Raw genomic sequence first — 27,135 nt, 5'->3', positions numbered from 1 at the left:
TTGTTAGCATTGGAATTATGTTTTCAATGAATTTTTCCCATTAAACGTCGAGCATGTAGAAATGTTGATATTTATCTAAGCCGTATGATCAAGTCATTTGTAGTCATTATAGCTCATTATGTGTAGGTTTGCATTCTAAGCTCCATTCTTATTCACATTCAATATCAAATCTATATCATTAAAATAAATTCTTCTACACCATTGGATTATATTGGGTTATATTGGGTTCACATGCTAGATTGATGATTAGCCTTTGTGTAGTTTAGGCACGAATATTAAACATGAGCCATTGATATTAGCCTCTCTCTATCTTGATCATACAATTTTGAGGGATACATATTAATCCTTTCACATGTTGTCGTCTGGCATTACTCCTCGGTCAGCCAATCAAATTGATTCCCACCAATGGATCTAATCATATGACTATACATGGTAACCTATGAACATGTCATGCACCTGATGAAGATTAGGATCATTGATCTTTCCTATGGATGTGGCTCTTTGGCTATTGATTTTCCATCTATATTCACGTTTCCAATTTCTTTATGATCACACTATGTTCAAGTGGTAACTATCTAAAAAAAATTTCTAAGAAAATGTTATTTACTAAGATTTATGATTATAAACCCACATTCCACACACATGCCACATCATTTAGTTACATCAACTAAAGTATACAACATGTATAACTACTCTTAAATTTCAATTTTCTCTTTAATCTATGGGAGTTAAGTTAAATTCCATATATAGTTGGAAATATCTCAGATAACACTATCCAGCTAAACATTTAGTTTATGCATTTGAGCTAAGAAGTGGGAACAAAAATGCCTACAAATATATTACATGCATCCTTGACCATGACTATTCAAAAACAAAGTTTAATATGACCAAAATAACATACTTTCCAAGCTTTGGTTGAACTTGAAACAAACTCTATTCAACAACTTATTCAAACAAGATCCTCTTAAACTTGATATGGCTTATCATTAATGAATTAATTTGATATAAATGACAACCACTGGTCAACAGTCTCCCCTTTTGGAATTGAAGGTAACATTTGTTAAACATTGATGGTCATTGATGAAAATACAATTTCTTGGTAACATTCTTTGCCATGCCAAAGATTTTCCCACTACTACTATCTAGTCCGCTTTCCCATTGTTGTTATACTCATGTTTCACACTACTACTATATATTCATGTTTCCCACTATTGCTATATACTCAAGTTCACGCCCATGTTCATATGCCGTTTGTTATTGACTAAGTATTCTACAACAACAAGATGTAGAATGTTTTCTCATTAGTCTCACCATTTGACATCAGGGGATTTTTTTATTTTTATGCTCACCATGTGACCCAATTTCTCTCATTATCACCACTACATGATTTTCTAGGGATGCCATTGTGGATAATCTGAGATCCTTGTGGACTTGTCTGCAAGCTAATTATAACAATAGTTCTTGTGATGAACTTCACAACCAAGAATCATTATTTCTATTATGTTGTATGTTGAATTTATTCCCCTAAATTCATGCTTCTTTTGGTGATATGAAAGCTCTCCCTGATTTTGATTTTTTGTCTTGTCTTAAATCACTAGATGCATCCTAGTATATGTGTGGATAATTTCCTTCTATGCCTATAAATATAATTAAGGAATAAAAGAGGAAGAGATCACTCCTAAATTCTACCTTAAATAATCGAAATGTTCTCTAGCAAGAGCCTTTGTTTAGATATCAACAATTTATTCTTTCGTGGGTATATATTCCAACTTCACAACTTGCTAAACTACCTATTAGGCTAAGGAAATGGTACTTGATATGGATATACTTAGTCTTAGAATCATGAAAAATATTTTTTGATATACATATAACATTTGTATTATATAAATGATAGGAATATGTTTATCATATGTTACCTTTAGGTCATGTAATGTGTGTTTCCTCCATAAATTCTGAGTGAAACTTTTTGCTACTTCTATGTTCTTGGTTTCAACAGTAGAAAGAGAAATATATGTTTTCTTTTTTTTGAAACAAGCCACTAATTTATTTCAAGGAAAGCACATCCACTTGTGCTTTTCTTATTAGTTATACTTCTAGCCCAATGTACGTTTGTGAATGAAATTAATAATATATTTTGACCTCTTAGATATTAAAGACCATAATCCATGATAGTTCTTAGACATATCAGAATCCTCTTAGAAACTAAGAAATTATTTTGTTTTGGGGTAGAATAATACCTTGAAAACACACCAACAACTTGCATAATGTATGTCGAAGAGGCTATGAGTTACAAACTATTACCAATTATTGATCTATACACTACTTGATTGACCATTGGTCACTCATCATCCTTGCTAAGCTTACATCCAATAATAATAGGAGTAATAACAAAACAACACTCTTCCTTTCCAAATTATTTAATATTTCCTTGAGGTACTTGCTTTGGGAGATAAAATATACATTTTTCTAATTCATTGATTTTCAACCCAAGAAAAAATCGTATTTCTCCAGGGATGGACATGTTAAATTATTTTTTACATGTCTGTAGCAAATTCCTAACTGAGTAAATATGAATTACTATCCAATATGATAGCATCAACATAAAAAACAACGACTAACAAATTATCATTCTAATATTTAATATATAGTTTAATGTTTTCTTCTCCTTTTTTGAATCCTTGTTGTTGTAAATACTTTATGTTGGTATTATGGCTAATGTGTTGTCCTTGATGGTAACCTACTTGATAAGGATGTCAATATTGTCATAACAGTATTATTATGAAGATTGGTAAATATGTTTTAGGTGATATGGATAAAGGAACGTCAGTTTAGAGACAGGTGAATGGTAAAGGTAAAGTTTGAGAAATTATAGGTGAGTTTTGAGAAGCAAGTTCACATAGATACGAAATTATTGTGAAGAAGTGTTGCATACAGAATCACACCATGGTAATCTAGATACCAGGGGTCTTTACCATGGTATTTTCCCACAGTAATGGATGCAATAAGGATTATTTGATCCCATCAAAGAATACAAATGAAATTACTAAGGGATTGGCCTAAGGTATTGACTAAGGAAAAATCTATATAAAGAGATGGAGATCAAGGTGTTGTGTGTGTAATATTTTGGTTGTCTATGAATGATTGAATTTGAAGTAGGTGTACACCAGCGATAAAGGAAAAGACTCAGATCTGAAAGATCTCAAATACGTTGACATATATGATTAATTGTTTTACTTGTTGAAAATGCATAAGTTGCTAATATTTATGAAACTATGGTAATGTGATCTAAATGATTTATTCAGAAGTTAGTAGTATAAACAGTAAAGGCTTTGAAAAGTGACATTGTGTTCGCAATGATTTTTTTTGCTTTCAAATATGTATGTAGGAATGATTGGAAATAGTTTCATACATAAGAGGATCCATCTTTGAAGGGTTGCATAGATATTATTCGAAATAATTTTCAGTGCATACAAATTTATGCACAGGTGTTGTGCATTGTAAGAACATACATATGCAGATATTTCTTGTGGAAGTCACATATACAAACTAGGGTTTGATCTAAAGATTGATGCTTATGGTTGATTTTCTTTGGTTTATTTGTTGCTTTCTGTCGATGATGTCTCTATCATGATGATCTATGTATGACAATGGAAATTGATGTGACTTGGTTGCATTGATCATTTTTTAATAGTTTAGAAATTTCACTAGGTGTATGATTTATGATCTGTAATCTGTGATTGGTTCAATGACCTGTAACTAGTGAAGTGACCTATGTATGTTTCATAGATTAATGATTTCATATTTAGTATTATGGTATTTGTACATAGGTTTTATACAGAGAAAGCACATATATACACGAGTCCTATTCAGTACAATCATGTATATAATTTGATATTTGTTATTTCTAGTTGGGTTCTGCATTTAGTGACTTGATGCTTCAAAATTTCAGTTGATTTCTGACATGACAGTTCCTATGTTTTAGTGCTTCAATTTGTTTGGGTTTATGGTTGATATGGGTCTAGTTTGAAAATTTGATGAAAGGTGGCCTGCAAGTTGTATGATGACTTTTTAACAGGTGGATCTAGTCTAAAATATTTAGAAAAATGGTCCACAAGGAGATGAGGGTTGTAGCCTTTAAAAAAGGGGGTAGGATTTCCATGGCCATAGAAGTTGGTAAATGAGTTAAGGGGGTTGTAGCTCCCTTATAATGGGTGTTGGAGAATGAGAGAAAGTTGAAAACGTTTGCAGTTGGGTTCTTGCATACTGACAAGGGTCTACATCAGTACAAGCGTAATATTTTTCTTTATATTATATGAAAGAAGGCATAGACAACAATATCAATGGTTTTCTCCCACATTGGGTTTCGACCTAAAATATTGGTGTTCTATGTGTGTTGTTCCTTTTTTATGATTTGTTTATGTTCTTTAATACATACTAAAAGTAACTAATCTATTGATACAATGGTAAAAGGTAAGGAAACTTAATGAACTGAATATGTGCTGGTTTCCTTCTTTGAAGTAGCATAGATACACATGTTTTCTTAATAATAGTAGCGTATATTTTTCATAATACAAAATTTGGACGTTTACATTTAAAAATATTGATTCACCCCGAGAAGTATTTTTCCCAACAATTGGTGTCAGAGAAGGTCCCTCAGAAGGATATTGATCGCTTAGAGGGAAATCCATCATGATGAGAATTCAAGAGGGAGTATCTTCTATCATACCACCTATTTTTAATGGAGCTAACTTTTTATTTTGGAAAGTTAGAATGAAAGCATATTTGCAGTCACTTGGAGTTGATGTATGGGTAAACATTGAAGGAGTATATCAATACCTATCCTCTATTCGCACAAATGATACATGGAAGAAATAATATGAGACCAACGCAAAGGAATTCAATTCTATCTTAGGATTCTTGGAAGAATCATAATTTGTGATGGTCATGCATCAGATTACAATAAATACTATATGGGACTCTCAGAATGCACGATGATGAAATTATTGCAAGCTTTTTCCTTAGAGTAGATGAGATCGTTAACTCAATGAATAATATTGGTGATGAAATAAAATATTCTACTGTGGTTGATAAAATATTAAGACCTCTAACCTCAAAGTTCAACTACAAAGTCTCTTCCATTGAAGAAATGCAGGATTTAAACAATGTCATTATTGAACAACTCCATGGGATTTTAATAGCTTATGGAATGAGAAAAAGGGATCCATCAGATATCAAAGAAGCAACATTCAAAGCTACACACAAAGGAAAGGAAAATGAATATCTTAATGAAATAGGTTACATTTCAGATGAAGAAAAAGTGAATTTTGTGAAGAAACTTCAAGCAGTAACTGGTAGGTTTAGAGGTAAGATTCCTTTTAAATGTTTTTCATATGGAAGAGTAGGTAATTATGTTGCAAAATTTCCTTATAAATACAATCATGAGAAAGGGAAAAATGTTCCAAAGAAGAGTGCTAGGATAAGGTTTGATAACAATAATTTTTTTTATACTCATGAAGATAGTGATTATTCTTCCAATAATGAGGATGCTAAATCTTATCAAGATTATCAGTTTCTTATGACATTTGAAGAAAAATGTATAGATGAATCTGATGATGACTTTATGGATTCTATAGAAGGAGAGGAAATATGTATACAAAGTGCTATTATTGAATAAATAACGAAGCTAAAAAAATTATTTAGGAAAAGCCAAATTAACTAAAGAAGTTTTGAAGAAGCAAGTTCTAGAAAAGGAAAGGCACTGTAAAATTTTAGAAATTGAAATAGTGGGTCTACGAAAGGAACTTAAAAAAATTAGAACTCTAAATATTATATTTGCGAAAGGATCCAAAAATTTATATGAAATAATCAAAGTGCAATGCTCTCCTCTAATCAAGACAAGTCTTGGATATAATTCAAATGGTTTATTATCAAAAACTATAAATTCTTCTAAAATAGATACAGGAAGATACATTAATGTAGTAAAAAGAAGGAGCCATCATAATTATAGCTCTCAACAAAAGAATGAACAATCAATACCTCTCAAGCAAAAAAACCTCACAATCATCAAAGGGAAAGCTACTCAAGAAGGTATTATTATCCCACATATTCCTACTTCAATGGGAAATTCTTCACTCGTCACAAATTTGATCACAAATTTGTTCAGTGTGTTGTTTATAAAACTATTACGATTAGAGAAGCAAGAAAACGAAAGAATTATATCAGGGAAAAGAAATATTCTTATATTGTTTTTTCACCTCTTCAAGATGAAATTGAATTTTCTCTTTGCAATAACTTTGTTCATAAAGAAACTAATTGCAGAATCAGAATGTGACCATCTTACCAGCATGAGCAAAAGACAATACCCCCGAAGGTATGGAAGAAAAAAATACAGTTACTAAAATTGTGGTCTAGCTTTTTATGCAGGCGATCAAGAAAATTTATGGTACATTAATAGTAGATGTTCAACGCATATGACATGTGAAAAATATAAGTTTATTTCTTTTAATGAAATAAAGAAAGAAAATAATGTAAATTTTGGTAATAACTCACTTGCTGCTATCAAAGGGAAAGGAACTGTGTTGTTAAAAGAAAAGTTCAAGGTTGGAAATGTTTTATTTGTTGATGGATTAAGGCATAAGTTGTTAAGTGTCAGTCAAATGTGCGACCAAGACCATGAAGTTGTTTTCAAATCAAATAATTGTTTGGTAAGAAATCTAGATATAGGTAAGATCATAATAAAGGGAACAAGAACTCCAGGAAATCTCTATGTCTTGGAAGATGACCAAGAGCATTGTTACTCAAGAAAATCTAAAGAAAGTGGGCTTCGGCACAAAATGGTTGGGACACGTTAGCTTTTCTAACTTGTACAAATCAAGAATAATGAGAGAAGTTCGTGATTTTCCAAATATTACTCCACCTAAGAATATCATCTGAAAAGCATGCTAATTTGGTAAGAAAACTAGAGTTTATTTTAAAGCTAAAGAAGGTACCTCAAGTAAGCCACTTGAACTTATTCATATTGATTTATGTGGTCCAACGAGAAAGAAGTCTCCTTGTGGAAAATAATACTTCATATTATTCATTGATTGTTTTACAAGAATGTTTGATTTGATTACTAAAACATAAAGATGAAGAATTTGATAAATCTAAAGTATTCAAGGCTCTGGTAGAAAATGAGTTCGATTTGAAAATCAAATCTCCTAGATATAATAGAGGACGGGACTTTATATTAGATGATTTTTTTAATTTCTTTCAATAACATGGCATTGAAAGACAATTTTCTATAGATAAGACTCCTTAAAAAAATGGAGCAGCAGAAATAACGAACAATAAATGGCACATGCCATGCTTGATGAGTCAGAAACACGTCATACCTTCTGGGGGGGAGAAACACATATAACTGTGAATATACTTAACAAATCTCATGTTCGAGTAAACAATGATAAAAATCCACATGAACTATGGTTCGGTAATGCTACAACTGTAAAAAACTTTAGAATTTTTGGAAGAAAATGTTGAATATAGAAAAATGATGATAATATTGGAAAGTTTGAATCTAGAGCTGATGAAGGAATCCTTTGTGGACACTCTTCTAGAAGCAAGGGATATAAACTATATAATAAAAGGCTTCAAAAGATTGTTGAATACATAGATATTGTGATTGATCAAGCATCCACAGGTACGAAAATAGAAACTCTAGCAGATGGAGAACTTCTCTCTACTACAAGCCAAAAGGTTTTAGGAGAAGGAAATAGAGAAGCATCACAAGAAGGAAATGAAAATATAGATACATTAGAAAGGACTCCTTCAAGGTATGTTGAGAAAAATCATCCTGAATCTCAAATTATAGGTGGAAAGGAAGCTGGAATACATAATAGAAGAAATCCTATTGGAACTTCTAGTTACTTAACATTACTATCCATAATTTAACCTCAAAATGTGAATAAAGAAAGTAAAGATGAATGTTGGGTTAAGGCAATGAATGAAGAACCTGATCAAATAGAAAGGAAACATACATGGGAATTAGTACCAAGGAATCATGATAAAAATGTTATTTGGACAAAATGGGTGTTCAAGAACAAAATAAATGAAAATGGAGAAGTAATTCATAACAAAGAAATACTTGTATGCAAAGGCTATGCTCAATAGGAAGGCTTGGAATTTGAGGAAATATTTGCACCTATAGCTAGACTTAAATTCATAAGAACATTCTTTTCATTTTCAATCTTTCATAGCTTTAAAGTATATCAAATGGATGTTAAATTTGCATTTTTAAATGGGGAGCTAGAAGAAGAAGTTTATATTAAACAACTTAAAGAGTTCATTCTAGCGAATGATAAAAATATTGTTCAGTAAATTAATTGGGCACTACGTGGATTAAAGTAAGCTCCTCGTGCATGGTATTATCATCTTGACAAGTATCTTCAGCAATAAGGCTTCACAAAAGGATTTGTAGATAGTAACCTATATATCAAATTTGATACAAACAAACTTTTGGTAGATGTTGTTTATGTAGATGAAATCATATTTGGATGTAATGTAGAATCTATGAGTCAAAAATTTGCTTCAGTTATGTAGAAAGAATTTGAGATGTTTCTACTTGGTGAACTAACATACTTTCTTCGTATTCAAGTTTAACAAACTAAGAATGGTATGTTTGTTTATCAAACCAGGTACCTCAAACAGATTTTCAGGAAATATGGAATGGAAGACTGCAATATTGTATTCACACAAATGGTAACAAGATGAAATCTTATTCAAAATGATGATTGTCCTTCATTCAATCAACTAGAATAAAAATCTATGATTAGTAGCTTGATCTACCTTGCATGAACAAGACTAGATATTATGCATGTAGTTGGAATTATTGGATGATTTCAAGAAAACCCAAAGGAAAATAATCTCCAAGAAGTTAAGAGAATATTCAAGTATCTACAAGGAAGTCAAGGTTTAATTCCATGGTATCCCAAAAAGAAAAGTTTTCACTTCATTCTTACACAGATTCTGATTGAGTAGGTAATATTGATGATCACAGAAGTACTAGTGGAGGATCATTTTATTTGGGACCCCGCTTGGTTTCATGGTTCAATAAGAAAGAAAGATCCATCACTCTATATATTGTTGAGGTTGAATATGTTTTTGTTGCATATTGTTGTACTCAACTTCTATAGATGATCTGAACATCGCAAGACATTCAAGTCACTTGTCCTAAACCTATACTTGTTCTTTGTGACAATGCTAGTGCCACAAGTATCTCTAAAATTCCTGCCATGTGCTTAAAAACGAAGCACATTCCAATCAAATATAATTTTATGTGAGAACATGTGCTTTATCAAAAGGTCAAACTAGAGTATGTTCCTTCAAAGGAACAAGTTGCAAATATATTTATAAAGCCACTTCCACATGATTCCTTTGAATAGCTCAGAGAGAAATTAGGAATGATTCCTACTTCATAACTCTTCTATTTTTTCTAACATGTATGTTATGCTCAAGGGCAGTTGTGTTTGTAAATTACTACAGTTTACTTTTTGTATGCAAATGGTGTGAAGGACAGGCACTTATATACATGGTTTCTGAGTTAGATAGGTACGTACACATAAAATGGCACAGATTTAGGGGGAGCCTCCTATATTCATTCATCATTTCATGTTTCATATTATATTTCTGGGATTGCTTTGATTTAGTTTATTGGTTTAAGGGGAGTAGATATCATAACCCTAAAATCCCTTGTTGGCATTATGGCTTCATAAGCATGTGTTGTTGCATGTTTATACTATTACTACGAGATATTTATATGTTGTTGATATGTCACTAGTTATTAATGATGCATGGACTCCAAGTTATTAAGTTTATCTATTGACATGGTTGATGAAGAGGATTTGTATGATATGGTTGGTATTAGTGATTGGTTGTAGATTGCTAAAGTTACTTGGTGATGATTGGATAATTAGTACCATGTTGATGATGCTAAAGAGTTTAATGCTCCATTTCCCTATCTTACTTCTTGACGATTAGGATATTCATATTTCTTCTATAGTTCTACTATCAAACATTCATGTTACAAGTTCCTATATGGTGAATAGTGGTTGCTGGTCTTACTACCTCATTACTGAGGACCTAGTTTTTATTATAAATTTTATATATGTCTCTTGATGTAAATGTCATGTAAAGACCCATGTTGTAAATCTTTGTAAACTTATGGTCTATTAGGGTGAAGTAATTTATGGATTTAATCCAATTATTTTGGGAAATTGATGTAATGTTAAGTCTAATATGTAACCCCACTATGTTGGGTAATTTATGTACTCATAAGTACTTGGTGATAAGAAATGTTATATTTGGTTAAGTCATAGAGTCAGGTATTTCTTCGAAATCTCTTCAAGAAACTTCAAAATATACTCAGCGGGATCATGGTCATTATGTAGTTTTCATATTTAGTAGATCAAGCCTACAGTGATCCTCTCTACATAGGAAGAAGAGAAGTCTTGATTCAACATTGATCAACCCTTTTCCATTGATGTCAAAGGGGGAGAGAATCTTCATGTTTGTAGAAGAATGTTTGGGAAGCTTAGTAAGAAGTCTTGGCATTTGCAGGTGTGTTTGTAGGTGTTTACAGATGGTGACCAAACACCAAAGTGGTTTCCATCAAGTCCAAAGGGGGAGATTGTAGGCATTATGGCTAATGTAATGTCCTTGATCGAAACCTACTTGGTAAAGATTTAAACATTGTGATAATAGGATGATTATGCAGACTGGTACAAATGTTACAAGTGATATGGAAAAAGGAATGTTTGTTCAGAGATGGATGGATGGTAAAGGTAAAGTTTAAGAAACTATACGTGGTTTCAAATAAGGAAGTCATGTACATATGCAGGTATTGTGAAGAAAAGTCGCGTAAAAAATCCACACCATAGTAATTTGGATACAAAGGTCTTTACCATGGTCTTTATCCAAAATTTAGTAGTATCAACAGTAAAGGTCACGGAAAGTGAAATTGTGTTTACAGTGACTATTTTTTTTTTTTTCAAATCTATACACAAGTGTGTTTGGGAATAGTTGCATACATAAACAAATCCATCTCTAAAGGGTCTTGTGTATTTTCCAAGAAATAAATTTTAGTACATGTAGATATGTACGTGGGTGTTGTGCATGGTAAGCATGTACATATGAAAATATTTATTGTGGAAGTCACATATACAAATTAGGGTTTTATCTGATGATTGATGTTATAGTTGATGTTGTCTACTTTATTTGTTGCTTCTCGTCGATGAAGTCTCTATCATCATGATCTATGTCTGACAATAAAAATTGAGGTGGCTTGGTTGAATTGATCAGTTTTAATAGTTTAGAAGTGTGTCTCGGTGCATGATCTATGATTTGTAATCTACGATTGGTTCAATGATCTGTAACTGGTAAAGTGGTATGTGTATGGTTCATATATTAATGATTTAGTTTTCAGTATTATGATATTTTTACGTAGGTGTTATGAAGAGAAAGAAACTATATACGTGAGTCCTATTCTATACAATGGCATATATAATTTGAATTTAATTGCTTCTAATTGGGTTTTTCATTCGGTGGCTTGATGCTTTAGAATTAGTTGATTTTTTTGTGACATTCTCTTGATTCAGTGCTTCGGTTTGCTTCATTTTATGGTTGATATGGGTATAATTTGAAAATATGATGAAAGGTGGCCTACAGTGTTTTCTGACGATTCTTTGATAGGTGGATCCAATCTAAAATATTCAAAAAAGTGGTACAGAAGGAGATGAGGGTTGCAACCTTTAAAAAAGGTGGTAGGAGTTCCTTGTTGGTAAAAGCTAGTAAACGAGTTAAGAGGGTTGTATCTCCCTTCCAATGGGTGCCAGAGAATGAGAGAAAGTTGAAACCTTTTGTAGGTGGGTGTCTGCGTACTGACAAGAGTTTGTGTCAATCCAAATGTAATATTTTTCTTTATATTATAAGAAATAAGAGAGAGACAACAACAATGATGGTTTTCTCCCACATTGGGTTTCCACCTAAACTCTTGGTGTTCTATGTGTTTTTTTCATTTGCTGTGATTTATTTATGTTATTTACTACCTACTTAAATTAACTAATTCGTTGATGTAATGATAAAAGTTAAAGAAGACAAGTAAATTGGATATATGTTGGTTTCATTCTCTAAAGTAGTGTACATACACATGTTTTCTTAATAACAATAGTGAATATTTTTCAGAATATAAAATTGAAGTTTAAATTTAATAATACTAATTCACCCCTCCTCCTCCCCATCTTAGTATTTTCCCCAATACTTCCCTACTCTAGAATAACATGCCCTTGGTGCTTGTTTCAGTCCATATAAATATTTTTTTAGCCTACACACTTCCTCAAGATTTTCTAATAGCTGAAAGTCTTCTGGTTATTTTATGTAAACTTCTTCTTGAAGCTCACCATTTAAGAAGGATTATTTTACATCCATATGATATGCTATGAAACTTTTATGACATGAAAATGCAAGGAACATCCTTATTTCATCCAATCATGCAACAGGTGAATAAGTCTCTTTAAAGTATATTCCCTCTACTTGAGTTGTTAGTGGTGAAATTATGATCAAGGGAGAAAAAAGCCTCACTTTTACTATTGGTGACTTAAGTACCCTATCAACAACAAAAAGTTCGATGAATTCTAAAATCTTGTAATGTCTAGAAATAGTCTTCAGATCTACATATAAAAATATAAGCCAAAATCCTTGCAATACACGAAAACTGAAAGAAAATATGAGACAGAACAGTAATGGAAATCAATGAAAGTAAATTTTATTATTATTTTTATTTCAGATTTCAGGTTTCTTCGATCCTCATCTTTGTGTAAATCATTTTCCAGATTTATGTCACATTAAGTTTGTTGTTGTGATTGATGTTTCGAACTAGAAATGGTGGTTCATCATCAGGGTTAGAAGGATTTATGAAAGACTAGTCTACCATTTAGTTAAATAAATAGATGTTTGAGATGTACAGTTGACAGTAATCTTAAGGAGTAATAATTTAATTATTAAATTAAAGTTTACTTTTTGCATTCAAAATTCATTAAATTAGTTATTTACTTTATTAAATTAATTATTATTATTATTATAAATGTAAAATACACAAGAGAATCATAAATCATAGACATGGGTCGATATTGTCCTCCTCTCTATGTTGGGATATCCCTTTCTTCACAATGTGTTGTTTCTCTCTTATTTTGCATGCAAGTGGGCAAATGGATAGTGAGTAGAACTTAGATTCAAGATCATGAGTTTGGTGATGAAAATGGTCATGAAAAAATGGTAAAGGAAAAACCTCTTATTTATACTAAAATGCTATATTTTACATGATCTAGTCAAATAATAATATATTTGGTCAACTAGGTCAAGATATTTAACAATTATGACTATTTTATTATTTTTGGGCAGAAAATATTAGAGAAATGGTCAATAATATTTATTAAGTTAACTAACTCAAAAAATGATGATTAATTGAGTTTATTTATGAAAATGAGTGAAATACTTAATAAATGAAAATGATTTATTAGTTATTTCTATATGGTCAACATAAGTTAGAAACAATTACTAAGTAATGATGTAATAATTATTTCATATGAGAAAAGTTGAATCATTAAGGAATAATAAATAAATAATGATTTATTTAGTTATTCCTATAGAAAAAGTAAAGGTGGGTGAAAATAAAATTAATTATTCTCACAAAAATGGATAAATAAATGAAAATAACATGAAATCAATTAAATAATTTTCTAAGCTGTTTTCATGTGTTTAAAGTAAATCAAAATAATTTGAGGAGAAGCGGTTCACTAAATTATTTATTATCTTGAAAGTGGGTCCTAAAGTGTAAACACATACTACACGGTGTATTTCAATCATCCTAGTGGAAATTGGCTATGTAATCACGTTTTGGGTGATAACATGATCTTTTGCATAACAGTCTGGCCTTATTTCTAACAACAATTCCATTCTCATCTAATTTCTTATTAAGGATCCATTTAATACCAAGACCATTTTTATTTTCTAATCATTGAACCAATTCATGTTGGGCCAAAAGTCACACTAAGAACGGGGGCTGGGGTGAATCAATGTGAGTATAATCTTATAACTTCAAAGTCTTAATTAATCAGTCAAACATTTATAAAACATCATAAGGATTATCCCATCGGTCATTATAGTGCATCATCAAGTAAGATGCATAAATAGATACAATATAAAAGGCATCACATCATAAGGAAACACAAAACTTTTAGGTGGAAACCCAAATGGGAAGAAACAACCAACCTTTTCTTCTATAGAATGTTTAATTAATTTCCATCAAATTAAAATCCTAAACCTATGAGAGTGAAAAACCCCCAACCATATGCAAGTTAACACTTGTCATAGGCTACACCATGACTCAGGCACCAACCCTTGAAGATGAAAGTATATACTCATTGTAGGCTACAACCTTAACGAGGCTCCAACCTATGGAATGAGTAGGCTCCGACTTGTTGTAGCCTCCAACATAATTAAGGATCCAACATCTATAATGAGTATGTTCCAACCTACTCTAGGATCTAACTTATGTAATAAGTAGCCTCTGACCTACTCTATGCTCTAACCTAATTGAGGCTTCAACCTCCTTTCTTTTCTTCCTTATGGACCTTTATTTCATCACATTTTGAAATTGGATCCATGATCCTAAAACATCATTGAATTATAAATAAAGTCTCGATCTGCAATACATACTGAAACTAATCATATAACCTACGGCCGCAACAATCATTGTCCATATAGAGTACAACCATAAAATCATGCAAATGTCACACAACCTTTAACTGATGTCTCAACTGTAATCACTGTCAAGGTCTGCTAGTAGTTTTCATACTATTGTCCCAAAAATTTGCTTCAACTAGAATTGTAATCTAATCACTCAAAGTCTTCCCTAAAACCTATTATCCCATGTGTCTACAATATTCTCATAGACCATCAAAACATAGACAAGGGATTCTTATCAAATTGTGAACCAAAACACTATCAAACATGTATAGTTACATATTTGACTCTTGATCCCCCAACATCTTTCGATTTTCAATTTCGATCAATAATGGCTCTAAAAACAAAACAAAAAAAAACCTATAATAAACCATATACTAAATTAAATATTCAACATAATCATGGATGCAGGGAATGATACTACTCAACCTCTACCATAGTGATAACTATGTTGCTCAGTGTCCACCGTAGGGTTAAACCTGACTTATAAAGCATACATCCTGCATATGAACCATGATAAAGAAATAAAACCAAAAAAAAACAAAATAATAATGAAATTTCTTCAACCTAACCACAAGCACTCCTATATATGTTGTGTTATCCCTTTCTATATATCATATCATTTGTCAACAAAGCTATCATGGAATGGGATGGGAGTGAGGAGGGTATACCTTTTGAATTCAACCCTCAGTGGTTGAAGATGGATAATTACAAAGAAATGGTTAATAAATTATGGAAATATCCTTTTATGTCACATACTTTCTCCCCCATGGCATCAATGCATCAACATTTAAAAAAACTGAAATTAGAGACATGTACTTATATTGGTCATAAAAAAGGGGAGGAGCTGAAATCCTTGTTTGAGATTGAGAGTAGTTTGGAGAAAACCAGTGACACTAATGATCCTCAATACTTTTCTGTTGGATATAGAGATAAAATTATCACTTTGGAGGGAGAAAGGAGGGAGATTTTGAAAGCTCAATAAAAGGAGATCAGACATAAAAGTAGGGCCATCTAGATAGAGGTAGGAGATAAAAATACCAAATATTTTCATAGATAGTTCAACCTTAGGAAACATCATAACTCTATTCAGCAGATAAGTGATGAAGATGGGAATTTATATAAGACTCAAGGCTCTATATAATATGCTAATATTACTCATTTTCAAGTGAAATTTTTGGCAAAGTGTCATGAATATGAGGATCAAGCATCCTTTATAGATTTGGTTCCTAATAGGTTTTCATAGGAGGATAATGATAAAATGAGTCAACCGATTACTAATGAGGAACTCTTGGCTACATTTCTAGATTGTGTGAAAGAGAAAAGCCTAAGACTTGATGGATCGGGGGTTGAATTATTCAATTATTTTAAGTATTTGATGCTCCAAGATATGTTGGAGGGGGAAGAGGAAATTAGGCACAAGGGATATATCACGGGGGCTATCAATGCCACTTTTTCTGTGTTGATACCCAAAAAGAAAATTCAAATGCCTTTTGCAGATTATAGACCAATATCAATGTGTAATAAAATGTATAAAGTTATATATAAACTGATTGCAAGAAGGCTTAAGCCATTTATGTCAAATTTCATTACTCACGAACAATTTGGATTTATAGAAGGGAGGCAGATACAAGATGCCATCGACATTGCGCAGGAGATGATCCATTCCATTAAATCTAATGGTCAAAATTCCTGACTCCTTAAGGTGAATTTGATGAAAGCTTATTATTGTATCGAATGGGGATTATTATTATTGATTGTGATAAAAATGGGTATCAGTCCACATAACTATAGATGGATAATGGGGTGTATAAGGACCACAAATTTTGCAGTGATGACCAATGGATTTCCTTCTAAGTTTATTTCTGCATATTGAGGGTTGAGACAGGGTTGTGCGTTGTCACCCTTACTCTTTCTTATGGTGATAGATACAATGACAAGGAAACTTGTAGATGTTTGGGACAAATGAATGATATGTGGGGTTTGAGTATCTAAGGAACAAAGGGTTACTAATCTCATGTTCATTGAAGATCTATTATTTGGAGGATACATTACCATGGTAGAGTGGTCCATTTTACATAGAATTATTAATTCTTTCAGGGATACTATAGGTCTATTATTGAATGAATCCAAGTCAAAGTTATTACATAATGAATGTGAAGTAACATTGTTGAAGGAGATTAAAGAGCTTCTAGGGGTGTCATCTAGTCTGTTGATTAACGGATTCACTTATTTGTGCTTCAACTTGAAACCATGTGGCTACAAAAATAAGGATTGAGATTTGTTAATAGAGATTTTTAATCACAAACTGGATGTTTGGACAGATAAATGGATTTCATTGGGAGGGATAAATATTATGCTAGAATCAATTTTAGAGAACCTTTCAGTTTATTGGATGGATATTTTTCTTTTGCCAAATGAAATTATCAGAAGGATAAGATATATAATGGGGTGATTTTTGTGGTTAGGTTCTCACATAGGAGAGAATATATTAAAGATACATTTAGATTGATGGTCACTCTTAACAAGAGACGTTTTTGAACATGGAGGTTGGGGGATTATTGATCCTGATAATTTCAACAAGGCTCTCTTAATTAAAAATACTTGCAAAGCGATAGCAAGAGATGGTATTTGGCCAAGTATTATAAAGGAAAAATATATATATGGTCATACTTTCTCATCATGGATTTGCAATGGGGCCAAGAAGAAAACTCAAACATCATATATTTAGAGAAGTATGCTACAGGTTATGCATTTTTTATTGGGACAAGTGCGATGGTCTGTGGGAGATGGATCTCAGATTATGATTGGGTTAAATTCCATCATAGGTATGCATGGAAGTCACACCTTATCAACTCAGATACTCAATCATATTCATAGAGTAGGGATTTTCCATCTTAATTAGATTTGCGATCACGGGTTTCATCATCTGGAAAACGCAAAGGATCTAAGGTTACCTCATGAACGTTATGAGGAGTGGGAGGCATGCATCACTATTCTTAAGAACACATAGATATCATTAATTAATGATTTGGATCAAATGTCATGGGCATGAAAATTTAAAAAGTGTATGCGATAGTAAAAGATATATATCTGATCCTACCAAAAGAGGATACAAGTAATAACTGTAATCTACAATTTCAAATCATATGCAAATGGAAAGCACTGAATAAAAAAAAGTGTTTTAGTTGGTTAGGCATATAGAATTGAATATAAACATGGTAGAATACACAAAGGAGAGGTATACATGGACTGGGCATTTGCATATTATGTAGGAAGGGGGAGGAAGAGATTAACCATATATTTATGGAATGTATCTATGGAAAGGAAATTTGGGAAGGGATGTTGGAGAATCTTAATATTGTAGGTAAGGGACATTTCAACAAGTTGACAATGTGCTTTATAACATGTATTAAGGATCGAAGTTACAGGACACTGCCATTGTACATATTATGGATTATATGCAAGCAACGTAATGCTATTATTTTTTACCAAAAAGGGTTGGAATTACATGAGGATATTATTAAGACGGTGCTTTTATACAATTAAATTGGATTGATAAAGGTTAGAAAAGGCCACAAAAATTTTAAAATTACTAAGACACGATAATCATATCCTGTGGGGTTCTTATGCGGTGCTTGTTCAAGGAGAGTATGTGGTTGTTGAGCAGTGATCTATTTAGGATCAGAGAAGTTTCATCACTTCTGGTGGTAAGGTGGGAGAGGCATTAATATCAGAGCTTAAATCATTTCCCTATGGGGACTATTGATCACAACCAAATGGCTTAGAATTGAACATATTCAGATATATGGGGATGTGAAAAGTATAGTTGATTGGGTCAAGGAACGAAATGACTTCAGTACACCTATATTAATCAATTGGATGAATCATATCAAAACACTAATAAGGACCTTTCATAAAGTGAATTTCAATCACATATATAGAGAACAAAATTGGACAACTGACTTACTTTCAAAAAGAGGCATATCACGGGATACAAGTGAGTTTTATTTTTCTTCTTTTGATCATAGTGTTATAACCAATGCAGGTAATATTAATTATTCATAAACAAAGGTAAGAGATGAAAGAGATCAATGATAAATATAATGTCAAAGGCAATCATAGAAAGAACGTTTATTGATAGAGAATGTAATAGAAGATGAATACCTTTTGGATAGGAAGCAAAAAGTTTTGTATTAAGTAACAGTGGTATAGTTTTGGCACAAAACGTTTGTGTGCATTTATGTAGGATTCAAAATATACCTGATGTTTTCATTTTTAAGTTGTATGTTATGGATGGATTTTGATGAAATCTGTATTTCAAAGAAGAAAGAAAGTTTAAATACATATGTACTAATTTTTATATTGTTATAAAGAGTAGCATTTTTTTCCACTGAAAAAAAGAACGTGCTCTCTAAGGGACAAAAAATAATGATAATTTAATTACCAAAAATGTTCATGTAAATTTTAGCTATATGAGACATTATATTTATAGTGTTCAAGCCATGGAGGTCCAATTAGTTTCACCCCAAAGAAATCATAGTTTACATAATTAGAAAATGGCTAGGGTTGATTTCATATGCCTGTGTGTAGATACAAAATTAGTTATGAGGATCTCATTAAAATTAATTTTTTTCCCTTTGATCTACCCATTGATCTATGAGTGGTACCATTGATTGTTCAGAAATTTGCATCATTTTTAATGGTGTTAACTAGTGTGATACTTCGATGCATGTGATCGATGATCCATTGAGCCAATGGTGGATCTACTCTAGACTTTCATGACATTTAATCAAATCAATTTATGGGTTTTGTCCCTATAGTTTGGCCTTTTAATTTTTTCCCCAACTAATGTGGATTTTCCGCATGCCATAACTTCTCTTCCGGTAGGAGTTTTTATGAGAAGAATATACCCGAGTTGGAAACATATAAAAAAGTGTTATGAAACGATGTTATTTTTAAGATTTTTTATCATATTAAAATATTGAAAATATACAATAAATTCAAGTACTCATATCCCCATGTAGTGATACCATGCAAAATGTCAAGTTGTGATACTACTTCATGAAGAACCGTGCTAATTCTATAATCATCAAGGGTGGAATTCTTGCTATTACCCATACATCCTCTTTGACATCAATCACATCTTGTTTTCGTCAATGATAACATGATGTGCAACAAACTCCCCCTTTTTCATTGATGGATACATCTCTAGAAACTTATTTTCATTGGTTGTCAAAGAAAATCAAGGGGTCCAAGTGAAGTGGTTTAATTGCTTTTTTCTACGAGTATAGGTGGAATGCCTGTAGTCTCCTCAGATAACATAAATATTAGAAATATCTCCTCATTTTACATCAATGGAAAATGATTGCATGTAATAGTAGAATATTATCATGAACCTTCATAAGTACATATTCCTGGATGACCCTATGGACCTATCATAAACGATACTCTTCTCTTGTTGACATGTAGGATTCCCTTGAGACCATGCTTCTATTGTTTCCTTATGATTGACCATTTTCTCCCCCTGAGATAATGCTACCACTATTGTTGTACTCCCCTTGAGATCATGCAATGTTCTTAATCAATATTAACTTGTTATATTTATTTTACATCTTAGATATCACCCTCAAAACATAGTCCACTCACCTCCTACATAATTTCTTCTTCAACTTTCAGTATAACATGTCACAATTACTTAAGAAGAATTTTATATGAGATTATATATAAGGGATAAGAAATAACCAAGGTAATATTTGACCTCTTCTCCCTCCACCAGTACTAACTCTACTGTAGCATCCATAATTAAGTCATCAATTTCAGGAAATGTGACCTTCATTATGGCATATGTAACATTCAACATTGGACATCAATACTTGCTTATATGGATGAGACATTTTATTTATTTGCTTCACCTGTCTCCATATACATGCTTTATCATAACCTGTATACGAAACCACATCGTTGGTCCAAAAATATTTCACTTTATGTACAAACTTAGTGCATGAGTAACAGTAACCAAAAAACTTGTCTTGATACCTAGGAAAAGAGAGTGATTCTAACCTTTTGAGGATGTTTCTTGAAGGATTCATATCTATTTTTTTGCTAACACTTTCATAATTCATAATGGTTTATTGATTTTCAACACCTATCACATTATTTCTTGTGGATTCCTAGCAATGAATTATGTTTCTTGTATTTTCCACATTATTTCTATTTGTGGGTCCTTTGTCTGAATTTTGATTCCATTCTACCATTTTCCAAAGTTGTTTTGAGAGACAATGAAATTAAACCCCTTGGATTGTTGTATTTATTGCTTTAGATCTTCAAGTGAGCTATTGCTTGATGCTGCAAGATCCTATAAATCTTTTGATGTATTTCATTTGATGGGGGGTCATTGTTTTTGGATGTTTCTTCTTCTTGGTAACTAAGACCTATATTCATATATGGAGACCTTTACATGATGAGAATATTATTAAGAGATTGAATACCTTTTCCAAATTTCAAATTGAGATGCACCATTTTTTTGTTTTAAGAGGATCACTTCTTCTTCCAATGAATCACACATTGTTTCCTTCTCATTGAACTACTTGGATAAACATTCTTGTATTATTTTTGCCTCTTCTAGTTATACTTTAATAGCCACAATAGTTTCTTCATTTAGACTCTTTTCTTGCATTAGTTGGCCTTCTCTTTTCTTGAGAATCATGGTTTACTTTCAAGAAATACAAATTTCCCCTTTAATATCAACTTTTCCTTCAAGTTCTTCAACCTCAACTATGACTAGAATTTCATTTATTTCCTCATCAGACATGCTCATATTGCTTTCATTTTCACTTTCCTCTTTCAACTAAAAGTTATTTTTTTCTCATGTTCCTTTTCTTGTAATACTTAGGATGGAATAGAGAAGGACCACTAGCATAATTGGTTGAGGATGGACCTCGTCAGCAAGGAGACCTAGGATCAAACCTCATAGTAGGTGGTTGTGCCCTAATCTAGGGGGAGGCGACATGCTAAAAAATATAGACAGCTAAGGACTAGTGTGGCCCAGGATACGTGTGACCCCTGGGTGACTTTGAGAACTTAGATGCTCCTGGGTCGCCACTCCACAAGCCACAGGTCAAGCCTAGAGAATCATAAACAACTTGATAAATAAATAAAAAAGACACTTAATATTGAATCTTCTTTCATCATCAATTTAATTGATATTGGCATAAGGACATTTGGATGCATAATGACCATTTATTCCACATTCAAAAATTTTGAAAGGAATATTAATTTTTAACTTTTCAGTTCCTCTTTTGATCTTTTGAACAAACTGGGATTCTTATTCATCAAAGTTAGATTATGCTTGATACTCTTGAGTTTTCTCTAGTTTTGATACCTTAAATGATACTCCCTTGACTCTCAAATTGCCTTCCTTGATTCTCAACTCATATACAGAAAGAGATCCATGTAGTTGGCTTATTGTCTTTTTTCAATTTCTATTAGTTCTCTAAGAGATGAAACTTTGGGATTGAATATTGATGGAAGTGATATCAATAGTTTCTTAACAATGGAGTAATCTCTGAATTCTTCACCAAGACCTATAATGGACTTAACTATGTTGTATGTATGAAGGAAATATGAAGAAATGTCCTCATCATCTTCCATCCTCTTTTGAATTGTCCCCTAACAGCTTTTAACCTACCTTCTTTGAATTTCTTATCAACTTCATAATATGTTTGAAATTTATTCCATACCTCATGAGTCGACTTGCATTGCATCACTTCGACAAGTTGGGATTATGCCAAACCACTTAGAATAACATGCTTGGCTTGTGCATTATGTGTGTAAACTATTCCTTTTTCTGCATCTGTTGGAATGGAATTCAAAAATATATATTCAACGTTTATAATTTCCCAACCCTCTTCTCCAAAGGAGATAACATATATCTCCATCCTTATATTTCAAAATGCATAATTAGTTCCATCAAATTAGGATGTCTCCCAACTTATTTTGTGGTGGCCATTTCTTCCTGATCTTTGACCTTCTAGTAATTAGCCATTCCTAGAGGAACCTTCTTTGATTACACTTGTTGGTCCAAAAGTCACACTGAGAGTGGGGGAAGGGGTTTAATCAATGTGAGCATAATATTATAACTTCATATTCTTAATTATTTAATCAATAATTTAGAAATCATCATCGAGATTATTTCATTGGCCATTGAAATGGATCATTAGGTAAAAAACATACATAGAGGCAATAAAAAAATGCATCACATCACAAGGAGACACAAAATGTTTTATTGGAATCCTAAATTGGAAAAAATCACCAACTTATTTTGTTGTGCAATATTTATTTCTTTACATAAATATGCAAGCCCCAACCTATGGGAGTCAACTACTCCAAAATATATGTATGTTAATAATTTCACTAGGCTACAACCTAATTGAAGCACCACCCTCAAAGATGAAAGCAACTGCTCATTATAGGCTACAATCTGATTTAGGATCCAAAATATGTTATGAGTATTGTCCAACCTGCTCTAGGATCCAACCTAACTGAGGCTCCAACCTGTTTTAGGCTCAAACCTAATTCTGGCTCCAACATGGTCTAGGATCTATGTCAATTGAAGCTCCAACTCTTGGGAAAAATACTAGGGGGGGGGGGGTGTGTGAATCAATATTTTAAACTCACTTTAAAATTTTCATTTCATATTCTGATTTCCATATGCTACTATCATTCATGTAACCAACGTATGTACGCAACTTTAGTAAAGGTAAACATAGTATATCTAGTTAACTAACTTTTCATATATTTCATCATGAATTCGTATTTAACCATTGTATAATTACTTGATTATTCATTAATCAAAGAGTGTCCATGATCATTAAGAAGAATATAGATCATCAACACATGAGAAACATATCAATACACATGAAAACTAGGATTTTAGGTGGAAACCCAATGTGAGAGAAAACCACCAATGTTATCATCTATGTCTTCTTCTTTTATTGTGAATGAAAACAACTTCCAATCTTGTACTAGAAAAAAATCATTCTAGTACGTAGGAACCCACCCATAAAAGGCTAGAAATTTCTCTCGTTCTCCAACACCCATTGGAAGGGTACTCCAACCCCATGATCTCGGTTACCAGCTCTAAACAGAAGGAAGAACCTACCCCTTGTAGAGATTTACCAGCTACTACTGGAAGGAAGATACCACTCCCTTACTGAAGGCTCCAAATCTCAACACCAATTGTGGACTACATTTCATAATATTTCATATTGGATCCACCTGTCTCAAAACGTCAAACCTTTAGGCCACCTTTCATGATATTTTCATAATAGACACACTTCCATCATTAGGCCTAATATCAAGTAATAATTTTGAAACCAAATACCGAACCAATTGAATCACAATATTATCATAAATCAAACACTGAATGTTAATAAATCATTGCAACAAAAACCAATCCATAACAAATATAAACCATCAGATCAAACCAATGCATAAAAACCAAAGCATGCATTGTTCATTATCACAAAAAAACAATGTTGTCCTTGCAAACACTAATCAGATATGTTTCAAAAACTATATGTTACTTCTCTGTAGCATAGTCATGTATGTATGCGATTCCTCTATAGAAGACCTACATAGAGATCTCAAATCACTGACTATTGAGATCTCTGTCAAATTGTATCACTGGATCAGCCACTGAATACTAAATGAACAGATATACATCAATACTAACTTATACAAAGTGTATCATTATCACTGGTCAATATACAAAGTCTTATTCAACCCAAGCAATATTGTCAAATATAAATTATAATGATGGATACATCACTGACAAACATCAATAACCAGAACAAAATTGACCAAATGTCATTATCAGTGCATACTTCAAAATCGTAGCATATGTACCTAATTTCCACTAAACACATGAGCGTATGTACATGCTCACCATTCTCAAAACTCGCGTATAGACATCCACAAACTAAAAACCCTGCATAGAATATAAACACAACTACCTAGAAGTCGATCTACATATGTACACAACTAACCTAAGAAAAATCTATGTACATATCTCAACTTATTGAATCATACATTCGCTACACCCAAAACACACACTGTGAAAAATTCACTACCACATATTCATATCAGGGTGTCATTATCATCTCAGATCTGTTATTTTTAGATGCTTCAACAATTGCAATAACTAAATCAATCATGCATATATGTGAACCTATCTTCAAATATTTCATATCTGAGTCTTTTCCATGCTCCCTGGTGCATCCCTGTTTTAGATCAAATCATACATTAATAACCCATAACTTGCACACATAACACTATGATCTTCATATCCTTATATAGCTTTAGCCTAAGATAATACCTTAGGTCAATCCATTAGTAATTTCATTAGTATTCTTTAACAAGATCAAATAATTGTTATCACACTCATTAATATGGGACAATAACATGGTAAATACCCCTTGTATTCATGTTACTATGGTGTGAATTATGTACGCAACTTTTCTTCATGATACCCACATATGTATACAACCTTGCTTCACATGACCCATGTATACTTTCTAAAACTATCTTTATTGTCCATCTGTCACTGAACTGTCATTTCTTTGTCCATATCGCCTATCACATTTGTACCATCCTACATATTCATCATGTTACCATAATGTTGACATATTTATCAAGTAAGTTTCCATCAAGGACAACACATTATCCATAATTCCAACAATATCCCCATTTGGACTTCATGGAAACTACTTTGGTGTTTGTTCACCAGCTATAAATACCTGCAAACACATTTTTAAACACACGAAGCTTCTCTCCCAAGATGTTTCATGAAGCATTATTTTCCAAACACCAAGGTTCTCTCCCCCTTTGACATCAAGGGAAAAGGGCTAACCAATGCTGAATGAAGACTTCTCTCCCCTCTTTTGTAGAGAGGATCATTGTAGGTATGATCTACTGAAGATTAAAAATGCATACTGAGCATACCCCCCTTAATAATATGATAAAGTACATGACTCTATGATTAAACCAAATATGACATTTCCTATCACCAAGGACTTATGAACCATTACATTAATCACCCAACATAATGGAGTTACATTTCTAAATCAACATTACATCAATTTCCTAATAGTGGGGTTACATAAATAAATGGATTGACACTAATAGTCCTTACATGACTGAATTTTACAATGATTTTAAACATGGGTCTTTACATGACCTTTACATCAAGATGCATACATGACATTTATAACCAAAACCAAAGACCTCAATAGTCAAGTAGCATGACCATGATAGTCATCAGAAACCATCATAAACCTTTGATAAGAGAAATATGGGAAAGAACATGAGCATACTTATCATCAATATGTAAGATAATATAGTGTAGTATAAAACTCTCCAATATCATCAATATGTGACCAAATATGCAATGCTTCCAAGAATCACCAAGAAACTTCAACATGACAAGAGATAGAACTAAGTAGAAGCATCATCAACCAACATCTTTAAATCAATCAGGTTATAACTCCTCATCAATCTCAACAAGCAGTGTGTAAACCATGAATTCATCATAAACATCATCATTTAGTATGAAGTGCTCAAGAAGATATAATGCCAACAATGTTATATTAGAAGCATAACAAATTCTCCCCTTGAACCCGTGCAAGCTATTTTCTATAAAATATTGTCACATATCTTTCATCATTCAACAAATCCATCAAAGAACAATTTTATTAGTATAATATTTTGTAACAACCCATAATCTTGCCATTCATATGCATTAACAGTGTGCAGTAAACTGATGTCAGTGCGATAATACCAATAACTAACTGATAAAAACATACGAGAGGCTCCCTCTAAATATATGCCATTCCTCTTTCATTACTGTGAGGAATGTGTGACTGTCTAGATCGAAAATCACATATATATGTGAATTTATTTCATGAGATCCACGTAAAAAAAGTAAAATTGTCATAACCATAACTCCCCTTGAGCCTCTACTATATGTTCTTGTTCACTTCTGCTACATCAGATGCAATGGTAGTAGTACCAAATGAATATCATAACAGCATGAGGAATAATCATCAAGATATACATATGTATAGCTCCCCTTAAGATTATACACCTATGATTCTGAGGACCTGATAATCATCACCTTCTCTTCACGAGGTTATGTATGTCACATCACTTCTGGAGTCAATGTGGGAAGTAATATTTAAAAGAAATGGATTGCAGTAGGGTCAAACCACCATATATTTCAGACTTATGTTCCTTCTTCCTCGAAATCTATTTGAAATTTCTAATTATGTGCTGAAATTCATCCCATCTCCTAGTTTTGTT

Source organism: Pinus tabuliformis, chromosome J (genome assembly GCF_031772625.1).
Source record: "Pinus tabuliformis cultivar Carrire ecotype Pingquan chromosome J, CPIR1, whole genome shotgun sequence".
Lineage (NCBI taxonomy): Eukaryota > Viridiplantae > Streptophyta > Pinopsida > Pinales > Pinaceae > Pinus > Pinus tabuliformis.
The sequence above is the reverse complement of the archived record's forward strand: the minus strand, read 5'-3'. Positions refer to the sequence as shown.